Source organism: Petaurus breviceps, unplaced genomic scaffold, assembly GCF_028583685.1.
Source record: "Petaurus breviceps papuanus isolate PSGF00001 unplaced genomic scaffold, PetGlider_PUasm1.0 229, whole genome shotgun sequence".
Taxonomy (NCBI): domain Eukaryota; kingdom Metazoa; phylum Chordata; class Mammalia; order Diprotodontia; family Petauridae; genus Petaurus; species Petaurus breviceps.
In genome coordinates, this window is record NW_027185903.1 from 31,920,015 (window position 1) to 31,932,243 (window position 12,229).

Sequence of the window (12,229 nt, forward strand, 5' to 3'; positions counted from 1 at the left end):
TCTCTCTCTCTCTCTCTCTCTCTCTCTCTCTCTCTCTCTCTCTTTCTTTCTCTCTCTCTCTCTCTGTCTCTCTTTCTCCCTCCCTCCCTCTCCTCCCCTCTGTCTCAATCTGTGTCTCTGTGTGTCTCTCTGTTTCTGTCTGTGTCTCTATCTCTGTCTTTCTGTGTCTGTTTCTGTGTCTGTGTCTGTCTCTCATCTGTCTGTCTGTCTGTGTCTCTCTATTGAGTCAAATTATCTCACTCCCAAAGGGAAAGCTCATTATTAGTCTTATAAGTATACTTTCTCTTATTTCTGTCCGCTCTCCAAAGCCCAGCACAGTGTGTTCTACACATTCGTTTGCTATTTGTCATATGCATTCATTGTATAACTGACATCTGGCAGGAAGAGAATCAAGCCTTGAATATAGAGAGCAAGGCACCTCTGTTTCTCATTGAGGAATAATGAACCCAGAAATTATTTCCCATAAACAATATTTAAGGGAGCAGAAAGATATAATCTACCCCAGTACTCTCTCCCTCTTTCTTTCTCTCTCTTCTCTCTCCCTCCCTCCCTCCCTCTCTCTCTCTCTCTCTCTCTCTGTCTCTCTCTGTCTCTCTCTGTCTCTGTCTCTCTGTCTCTGTCTCTCTCTCTCTCTCTGTCTCTCTGTCTCTGTCTCTCTCTGTCTCTGTCTCTCCCTCCCTCCCCCCCCCTCTTTTGACAACAAAGTGCCAGTCTCTGGCACCAATGTCTTGACTCTCCCCCTGACAAGAATCAAAGTATTCCCTGGAGAGGGTGGGGGAGGAAATGTTACAACTTCTTTTCGTGCCTCCCTTTGAGCACATCTAGACAGGGCCACATAGATACAGAATCTTCTTAGGTGAAAACAGCAGGAGGATCCCGTGCTGCCGTAGGTAAATATAGTTTGCAAAGCCCTTTATCTTCCTTATCTCATTTGATTCTCTCCATAACCATGTGAGATCAGCGCTGTTATTACTCCAGTTTTACAGATGGAGCTGAGAGAGTTCGAGGCAGGATTCAAACTCAGGTCCTCCTGACTGCAAGCCCAACACTGTGCACTATGGAACTATTCATGGATTTAATTCCTGCTGCATAATGGGCCATCTCCATTCATCCTGATTTATATCTGACCACTGGACCCAGATGGCTCTGGAGGAGAAAGCGAGGCACAGCCTTTTCTCACTTAAATCCAATTCCCTTGCAAGTCATGGCATCACATTCCTGATGGCCTGGCCCTTTGCAAGAGCAGAGGACAGCCAAGAACAACAGGAAATTAAATCAGGTACTAAACTCTTCCAACCTCTATTCCCAAATGTACATCATCCCTCTCCCCAAATACGTGTCTTCTCAGGAGCATGAATCTTGCTCCTATCACCCCTTGGTCTCCCCAGTGCAAAAGGGTGATTTTCATCAGTCACAAACAGCTGGGACCATCCCTGAAGGCTAGTGAGTGTTATCAGTTCCTGAAAGCTATAGCTGACTCCACTTCCCATGGCACGTTCCTCAAAGCTCTGGGTTCCATTTACTTGTTCCCAATTATATCTCCATTTGATTTCACGTATCCTCTTGTCTGCTGCCAGATGCCAACATCTGGTGTTCTTTCTCTAACCTCTTGTTAATTCCACCCCTTAGCCTGGTCTTTTCTCACATGCAGCTCTTACCGCATCTCCCCTGTTCTTGTGCTTGCTCTGAAATCCCACCCTAATGATTTTTAAACTCCAACCCCCTTCCTTCCCCCTCCCTCCCAACTGACCAGGGAAAATATCTCTACATTGAGAAATTCCTGCACAACCTCTGAATGATCCAGTTCAAATCTCTTATCTAGTGAATCAGGGTCTCATCTAAATCTTTTACAAAAAGGGATTTTGGGGGTGAATTTTGTTATTCACTTTTTATTATTATTCACCTGCTCTTTGGTACCCTATTGGGGGTTTTCTTGGCAAAGATACTAGAGTGGTTTGCCATTTCTTTCTCCAACTCATTTTGCAATAAGAAAACTGAGGCAAACAAGGTTAAGTGACTTACCCAGGGACACACAGCAGCTAGTAAGAGTCTGAGGCCACATTTGATCTCAGGTCCTCCTGGGACACTGCACCACCTAGCTGCCCTTTTGTGAATTTTAAGAGGTGGACTATTCTATTTTTTTGAGTAATAGGGGAAAACATTATTTATATGATAGTTCTTTCTACCCTTTTCTCTCTCCTTTGCTCCGAGAGAGAGAAGATATCTAGTTTATTAAGTAAATAGGAAGGTAGGTGGAATAACAAAATCCTGTCAACAACCACAAAGCTGGGGCGGCCAGGTAGCACAGCGAGTAAGAGCACTGGCTCCAGTGTCGGGAGGACCTGGAGATCGAATCCCGGGCTCAGACACTTGGCACCCACCCAGAAACACCTGGCCATGTAACCTTGAGCAAGTTACTTAACCCTAATTGCTCAGGGGTGGCCAGGTGGCTCAGCAAGTAAGAGCACCGGCTCCCAGTGTCGGGATGACCTGGATCAAATTCGGACTCAGATACTCAGCACCACACCCAGAAATAACTGGCCGTGTAACCTTGAGCAAGTTACTTAACCCTGATTGCTTTAAAAAAAAAAAAAAACAACCACAAAGCTTCCTGATTGACTGAAAATTCATTTGAAACTATTTTTAAAAAAAGAGTTAAGCTTGGTTTGGAACACCTAGGAGAGCCACTACCAGTTCAGTAGGGGAGGAGGTCACTATTCTGTTTTAGAGGCTAAAAAACAATATTATACGAGGGCAACAGATCTGGACCAGGAGAATCATGGGCTAAACTAGACCCAAGGAACTTTTGTTTAAAAATAGTTTAGCGAGTTCATTTGTCACCCAGTTTAAAATGAGTAGTTTCCTTCTCTACCCACTCTTAATTGCCTATAACCCTAATCTTGATATTTCTCTACATATTCCTTTCTGTTGTGAAGACACCCTGGAAAATATACTCTTTTGTCCTGGGGTATGTGATGACCAGGAAAGAAGGCAAAGAGTGTTTTCTAGATACAGGTACCAAGACAGATTATTAGGAAATTGGATAAGACAGATCTTTGAACTCTGGGGAGCCAAACAAACACAAGGACTAGAAAAGTCACAGATTTTGATGCATCAGGCCAGAGTTTAAAGGTCAGTGATGTTTAGAAAAAGAATAATGCCTTGAGCTAAAGGTAAGAGTTCCATGGGTGAATTCCAAGAAAGAACTGATCTTTTGGGGGAGCTGCTACGGTCATCAAGGCCTATGGTGAAAGGCTAGATCCTTCATACCATGCTCAGAGCACATCCTTCAATACAGAATTCTAAATGCCATATTAATATGCAAAGTTCCCATACTACTGTTGGGAATAAGAAACTGGATATCTTAGGGAGCTACCAAATATATTATTAGCCCTAAACATGGAGAAAACATTAAATATTAGAAAAGATAATCTAGGGAAAGGGCAAGTAAGAGGCAAATACTGTTAAGGAAAAACATGGTACAATGGAAAGAATGCTAGTTCAGGAGCTCAGAAGACCTGAGTTCAAATTATGATCCTACTATTTTCTATCTGCAACACCTCAGGCAAGTAACTTAATTTCCATGGGCCTCAGTTTCTTCCTTTCTAAGATGAGGGAGTCATTAGACTCCCTCCAATTTTCCTTTAAGTTCTGAATTTGTGACACTAACCTTGCCATGCAAACCTTTCCTTTTCCATGGCAACCCCATCCCAGCACTCTTAATGTGCAGTTTTACCAACTCTTAGTTTATATACGTGTATGTGTGTACATTTTCTGTGATTGCTAGCCCTGAATTATGGAATTTGACAACTTGGTCTCCTGAATATTTTCCTGTAGTTTAAAAAAATGACATGAATGACTGACATTCTCTACAGATACATCAAACCAACAAAGTTCAGCTCTTACCAACTATTCTTCCCTCTTGCCCTTAGCACCAAGTCCATAGAATGTCCCACTGACATATTTGTTCTCTCAACATTCTTAACTTTTTTCCCATGTGTCTGGGTTCTCTTTCACCATCTAAATTAACTATAAGGGTCTCAAGGGAAAGAAATACTATGTTGGTAATTTCATTGTCTTTCAGGCCTCATCACCACTCTTATCTGACTCATTTCAATTACTGGGCCAATCTAGACAAAGGATTATTCCAACTCACCACCATTGAGGAGTAAGACTCTGGGATTGTTAGACAAATCAGAAACTATATAAACTTTCTGCAACTTGGCTTCCTGCTACTCTAAGGAATCTACTATTCCATGAATGGGTGCTTCAGGGCAGGAGAAATAGAGGCCCGAGAAGGTCACAGTTCCATATTAAGTACTTGCCTTGATAGTTGGTAAAGTAAGGTCTTTCTATCACCTAACTCTCACTATGCTCAAATCCCTATTTCCCATTCATCTCCCTACATACATGCGCACGCACACAAACACACACACACACACACACACATGACAAACAAGGCATTTTTCCTTTTGGGCATAGTACGACTGGTCAAGAGCTCATAATCCTTGCTCCTGGAAGAAGCATTGGGAAGTTCCTTCCTGGTGGCTCAGTAAAGGAAACACTAATTCTTTTGTGCCCATCATTATACATCACTGCTTTGCAGTAAAGTGCCCCAGGGAACATTCAGAACAGACATTTCTGCAGCCCAAGCCATCCTGTAGGTTGTCCCACCAGAAAAGGAGTGGGAAGGAGAAGAGAGAAAACCTTTGTCATCTCTTCCCTCATTCTGCAGCTGACTGCCACCCTTTTTAAATCAAGGGGATGTGGGAAGGCACCAGGTTGCATTTGGCTTGGGTCCAAGGACAGAGGGCGGTTACCCACAGTGTTTATCTTGGGCCTTCCATCGATTTTCTCAGTTTATGCATACTAGAGGTGTCTGTGCCTGTGGCTAGCTGGAGTTTTCCCTTAGCTTCTTATTAGCTCTTCTCAGAACTGATCTTTCAGGGACAAAAGAAAGGATAAGACAATTTGAGACTTCTCCCCCATCTCCTAAACCTCTCCACACACATATTCTTAATAAATCAGGGCATGTCTCTTTTTTCTTTCAAGACCCAGTTCAAAACTTACCTCCTAGCCAGGGAATACCTATACACAAAGAGGTGTATACAAAACAGCATAAAAAACTAGATACAAGGTGATCTGGGGAGGAAATCACTAGCAGCTGGAGGTTCCCAACCTTATTCCATGGATGCATATTAGGAGTCTGTTGGCTGCTACTTAAATGGAAGCAGGAGCTGCAAGAGGGTACTGAAACCCTTTTGCCCTAATATGTTGAAGTTGTAAGAAACAGCAACAGACAAACCAATCTGATCGTCATTATAAGGAATGGTTTATTGATTTCAGAAAAAGGCAACACCAACTCCAAAGAGCGCTAGAAACGAGAGGGAGCTGAGGGGCAATGGAAGCCACATGTTATAATGCATGAACCAGCTGTCCACATCCCCACCCACAAGACAGGACCTTGGTCAGATAGGCTCTTATCTTCAAACATGAAATAAAGCTCCCTTTTTCCCCCTAAAAGTGAGAATGAGAGCCATAGAGGATTGTTACAATTGTCACCCCCTTTCTTGCTCATGCACAACACAAGCTAGGAAGGGAGGGAGATTAAGTAGCTGCACAAGTCAGGGCAGGATCTGGTACATGATGTGGCTTACAACCTAGAAGTGCTAAGTTCTTCAGTATAAAAAAATTTGAAAGTATCTATCTATAAATTTGTTGCTGCTGTTCACTTATTTCAGTTATGTCTGACTCTTGGTGACCCCATTTGAGGTTTTCTTGGCAAAGATACCAGAGTGCTTTGCCATTTCCTTCTCCAGCTCATTTTACAGATAAGGAAACTGAGGCAAACGGGGTTAAATGACTTTCCTAGGTCACACAGCTAGTAAGTGTGTGAGGCCAGATTTGAAATCAGGTCTTCTTGACTTCATGCCTGGCATCCTATCCACCATGCCACCTAGCTGTCCCTATATACTATTAAGGGATCTCATACCTGATCCAGAGTAGGGGAGAGGGCTAGACAAGCAGCTAGGCAGCCCAAACCTGACCCAGAACCCAGACAGTCTATTCCCACACCATAGCAAGAAACAGGGTCAGAGGCATCTGGGCAGCCTGGTATATAGCTAACACTCCTGATCCCAACATCAGAAAGGGTCATATATTATAACTTCATATAGAATTATCTTTTTCTGTTCTACTTTGGATATGGAAATGCTCATTTTATTTGACATTTGTTCATAATTTCAAATAGTTTAAACTTGTTGCTCTATGAAAAAGAAAAGGTTAAATATTTTATCACAGCTCAGTGACTCATAGACTGTGAATGAGAACCTTAGAGATCATTTCCTTCAGTCCCTTAATTTTACAAATGAAAAATATGAATGCTAAAGAGGTTCAAAAGACTTGTCCAAAGGACTAGAGTCTGGGTCTTCTGAGTACTAAGACATTACTCTAAATAAAATCTCCATAATTCCATAGCCTCTGAACAAGGACACTTTTTCCCCTTCATGCTCAGAGGCCTTTTTTGACTCATAAGCTATGTTCCAGACGGTTGAGATTTCCAAAAACATAAATGTTGGATAAGAGAATTTAGTACATAATTATCCAGGGTGTTTCAAATTAATATAGTGCACAATTTAACAACTGATACCATCATTTGTAAATAAAATTGTGACCCTATTACATTTTGTACTGAAAGGAAAAATATTTAAAATGTTCTCTCCTGTACATTTTTGAAAGTGACACCAGGACAAACTGAGATTTATATGCCCTTTCCACCTGCCAGGCAGTTGATTGTTGTCCTTCGTTCTTGAAGAGTACCAAATTGTCATCACTACATTAGAGTCAAGTTATAGTGTGTTCCACTGTGGTTGATCAGACCAATACAAGCTCAGAATGCTCTGCCACAGGTTGGGCACTGATAATCCATGTGAAAATTTGGAGTGGATTCTCTAAATTTATGCATCTCACATTTATTTTTGAGCTACGTCAATTCTGCTTTGCTCATAGAGCATAGCGCCTTCTTTGATGCCAGTACCTCATACTGCATGGTTCCATGCCAATGTCTCCCATGTCACACAATCAATTCCAGAGTTCTTCAGGGAGACCATGAGAGTGTCCTTGTATTGCTTCTTCTAACTTCCATGTGGGCACTTGCCTTGTGTGAGTTCTCTGTAAAATAGCCTCATTTGGCATTCAAACAACATGGCCAACCTATCAGAGTTGTGCTCTCTGCAGTAGAGTTTGAATGCTTGACGCTTTAGCTCAAGAAAGGACCTAGAGTAACTGCCTGGGAAACTTTCACCTCAGAATTACCATGTAAACTTCAAAATTGAATGCCATTTCCCAGGGGTGTCTCCAAAATCTTTGCACTTCAGGAATATTTTACAATGTTCAAGTATATTTTAAAATACACTTGTCTTGAAAGTCAGCTAGAATCTCAACACTTTGGATTTCAAGGATTTTTTTCTGGTTTGGGGATGGGTTTTTGGTGGGGTTTTTGTTTGTTTGCAGGAGGTTTGCTGTTTTTCAATTAGTACAATTTTGTAACACGTTGTCTACAAATGCCCATTGTAGCCAATGCACTCAAGCAACATGTTATGCTTGCCTCTAGAAGCACAATGGGGTTGTTAAGTACTCCAGTAATGCAAACTCATAGCTGCATTTACCCTGCAGCATGAAGGGCTCTGTTCCTCTTTACTCTTCGTAAATGACTTATCAACACACTATTACAAGGGCTCTCAATCTTTGTTTTGTCATGGACTTTCTCTGCAGTCTGGTGACACTTATTAAGGCCTCCATCTCAGTATAATATTTTTAAATGCATAAAATAAAATACTTAAGATTGCAAAGGAAATAAATTATATTGAAATATCCAAAAACATTTTAAACAAGTTCACTGGCAAAAGATTAAGAACCTCTGTACTCTAACAATTAGCATTTATGCATATGAACTTTATGGAAAAAAAAAGCTTTATGAAGGCAGGACTGTTTCCTTGTTGTCTTTGTATCCCTAGGGCCTAAATCAGTGCCTGGAACATAGTAGGCACATAATAATAATAATAGTACCAGCAAATATTTATACAGATCCTACTATGTGCCAAGCAGTGTGCTAAGAGCTTTACAATTTTTGTCTCATTCGATCCTCACAATCACCCTTGGAAGTAGGTACTACTATTACCCTCATTTTATAGATGAGGAAACTGAGGCTAACAGGATTAAGTGACTTGCCCAGGATCACATAGCTAGTAAGTGTCTGAGGCCGAATTTGAACTCAGGTTTTATCATTTAATATTTTAATTCATCATTTTAATCCATGCCCAGTGCTCTATCCACTGTACCACCTAGCTGCCCCTAATAATGTTAATTGATCAACAATGTTAATTGACAAATGTTAGTTGATCAATTAAAATATTGTATGTATCAGGATCTGAGTTTCCTTTTTTGTAAAATAAGGACAGAAGAGATAATATAGCCTTAGTCAAACTAATAGTACTAAAATTCTGTAGTGTAAATACCTCTGTCCAGTCAACTTTTCCTAGGTTAAGGGTTCCTTCTGCCTAACTCCCCAGGGAGTGGGACATCTTGAGAGAATAGGGGCCAGAAATGAGAAGCCAACAGCCCTGGGTTCTCACTCATCCCAGCTCTGACACTAATCAACTGTACAAGCCTAAGCAAATTAATTGAGCCCTCTGATCCTTAGTGTTAACTTTCTCTGGAAAAAGGATATAGTTGATCCTTTCTGACTTTATATTCCAAAGTCTTTCTACATTTGACTGAATTTCAGAGTTTTTGGAAAGGAACTCAGTTGTCTTCTGATCTAGTCCCTATCTCCTATGATATACATCTGACAAGTCATCATCCACCTGCCCTCCTTCTGTCCTCTGGGGTGAAGCAGAGCAAAGCTAATCCCTCTTCCACATGAAATGCAGTGTATCTTGATACCACTGTAGTGTCTCTGGTGCAGTTCTGTCTTACAGACAATGAATGTTAGAGACCTGAAAAGAATTTTCAACTATCTGCTTTGTGTTTCAGAGCAAGCTACTGGATGAGTCCCATTAAACCATACAAAGAATCCCAAATGGCAAACTTCAGGGATTATAAAATCTGCCCTCTATCACAGGAGCCAGGGGTAAAAATACATTCCACATGGTGCACAGCAGGCCACAATGCAATCCAGCTGTGTGAGTATAGAGCCTGATGAAAACAGTGACCAAGGGGGAGCATTGTATAGAGCAGGTGGTATGTTGATGGCAGAGTTCCAATGTGTCACTGCAAGGAAGAGTTGTATATGAGAAGAACACTGGGCTGGAAGTCAGAAGGCCTGAGTTACAACCGGGATTTGCTAGTAAATTGTCAACATTTGACTTTGGAGAAACTGTATGCAAGATGCACTTTTAAGTTTAATTTAGCATTTATTTTATTACTATTGTATTAACATTTATTACTTTATTTTAATATTTAATTTGTTATTAATTTATTAACATTTAATTGATTAACTTTTTAAAAATCACTTAAGTCTAGAAAATCAACAAAATGGTCCATCAGGCTTGCTGATTTGTGGAGTTTGTGTATTTCCAAGACATAAATGCTGACCCTGAAAATTTAACAATCAGTTTTCAAGAACCAGTTCAAGCTGCCTCCAGCATACCCCTGGTTATGACCTCAGATCTGTCAAGAATTAACTCTGTGACCTTGGGCAAATCACTTACCCTTCAGTTTTCTCATCTGTAAAATTAGGAAACTGAACTAGATGATCTCCAAAGTCCCTTTGAATACCAAGATTCTATTAAATATCTGATCTTCATTGATGCGCATTAAATGAATAAAATATTCTTTGTCTTTAAAATATATAATTAATATGATGTATTTTAGAATTTTCAAAATTGCTTATTATTATTTCTTCTTCCAGGATAGGCAAATGGGTTTTTGGGTTTTTTTTGCTTTTGGAGGGGGGAAGGCTGGGCAATTGGGGTTAAGTGACTTGCCCAAGGTCACCTGACTAGTAATTGTTAAGTGTCTGAGGCCTGATTTGAACTCAGGTCCTCCTGACTCCAGGGCTGGTGCTCTATTCACTGTGCCACCCAACCGCCCCTTGGCAAATGTTTTTAAGAGAAGAAAAAATGCTGGTTACATGTATTCCTTACTACTGCAGCCAGGACATTCTTTGAAATGAAGGCATTTTTAAAATGGAAATTTATCATAGGGAAGCTATCCATTCAATGATTGACCTAGGAAGAAATAGAAGGATGGGTAAAGCCTGACATAGGAGGCAGGAAGAATAGTGAGCTATTCAGAGAAAAGAAAGATAAGTCAAAAGTGACAGTATTCATTTCAATTCAGCAAGAATTTATTCAGCACATCCCTATGCTAGGCATTTGTGGGTGTTGGAATATAAAGACAAAAATGAAAGACAGACTCTGCCCTCAAAGAGCTTACATTCTACTGTGTGATACAACATATACACAGACAGGTAAATGTGCGAAAATTTGCTAAGGGCAAGATTACTAACTAGAGAGAGTCGGAGAAGGTTTTGCAAAAGAATTGGCACCTGGGACCAAGTTGGAAGCTAAGGATTCCAAGATGCAGAAATAAAGAGGCAGGGCATTCCAGGTGTGGAAATGGCTTGTACCAAAGTACAGAGACAGAAATTCCAAATTCAGGAGATAGCAAAAAGGCCAGATTGCCTGGAAGGTACAGTGCATGAAGGAGAATAGTCTATCTAGAAAGGTATGTAGGAACCAGATTGTGTAGGACTTTAAAATGCCAGGCTGAGGGATTTCCATTTTATCCTGTGACAGCCACTGAAGATTTTTGAACAAGGAAATGACCCACATGTGCTTTAGGAAGATTCTTGTGGCAAATGTGTGAAGGATAGATTGTTGTTGTTGTTCAGTTATTTTCAGTTGTGTCAGACTCTTTGTGACCTCATTTGTAAAGATGCCAGAGTAGTTTTTCATTTCCTTCTCCAGGTCATTTGACAGATGAGGAAACTGAGGCAAACAGGTTTAAATGACTTGCCCAGGATCACAAGGTAGTAAGTGTCTGAGGCCAGATTTGAACTCATAAGATGAATCTTCCTGACTTCCAGGCCTACTACTCTAGCCACTGTGCCACACCTCTAGCCATATATACCCCAGTGGACACATTAGAGGGAATAGAATGGAAGCAGAGAGGCTGTGTCAAGATGAATTATCTAGGGGGGGGTTAAAAGTAAAGGGAAAGTGGAGAGACTTCTTGGTGGGGAAGACAAGTGAAGAATGATGCCATTGTCAAGGAGCGGCCTGATCACAGTTTAAGCTGAACTGAGAGAGAATTCCTAGAACAACAGACAGAAGGGCTTTTGGTCCAGAAGATCTTAGATAGCTTTTGTTTGGATCAGGAGTGGAATTCTGTGCACCTCAGTCGAATGCTAACTTCTCAAATAGCCAGGAAAAGGAAGACCTGAGCAGCCAAACTCAGGGAATTAGAGAGATGAGGCAGGAAATCTCTGAGGAATATCTCCTAAGGAAAAAAAGAAAAGCGAGCTAAAGTTAAATTCTACAATTAGACTTTTCATTTTTTCACATATATTGACTCATTTGAGCCTGATAACTCTATCATTGTGATGAGTGAGTATTACTATTACCATTTCACAGATGAGGAAAATACGACTCAGAGAGGTTCTTTATTTGCCCTTAATCAGGGATGGAGAACCTGCCCTTAACCACACAACAACAAGCATTAATTGAATACCTGTGTGTTGAGTTCTGGCTTAAGAGGTAGGAGAAAAAAAAACAAACAAAAAAACAAATTTATGCTAATCGTGCTTCCATCCTATAACTCAGAGGAAGGGAGGGTACTTACCAAAAATAAATGTTTGGAGTTACCAAGGAATAGAAATTATCAGCTTGGGAATATTGGAAGATAAGCTTATAGTGACCAACCAGGGCAGGATTGGACAAGTGAAATCACATTGAGGAAAGGGATTGGGAAAAGAGGGAGGATTCAAGGGATTTGAGGGTACAAGGAAGACAAAAAAGAGGTCTGTCAAGGAAGAAATAGAAGAATTAGAAATATAAACTGTTGTAGTCAGAAAGGGGAATTTCAAAGTTTAGGATCCTGAAGGTAGACTTGAAAGTGATTCCAATATAAAAAGAGAACTTTGCATTTGTCTAAGTCAACCAGAGGTATCAAATGTGTAGCCTGTTGTAAACACACTTGCAAGGGCAACGAGAACCAGATTAAAATG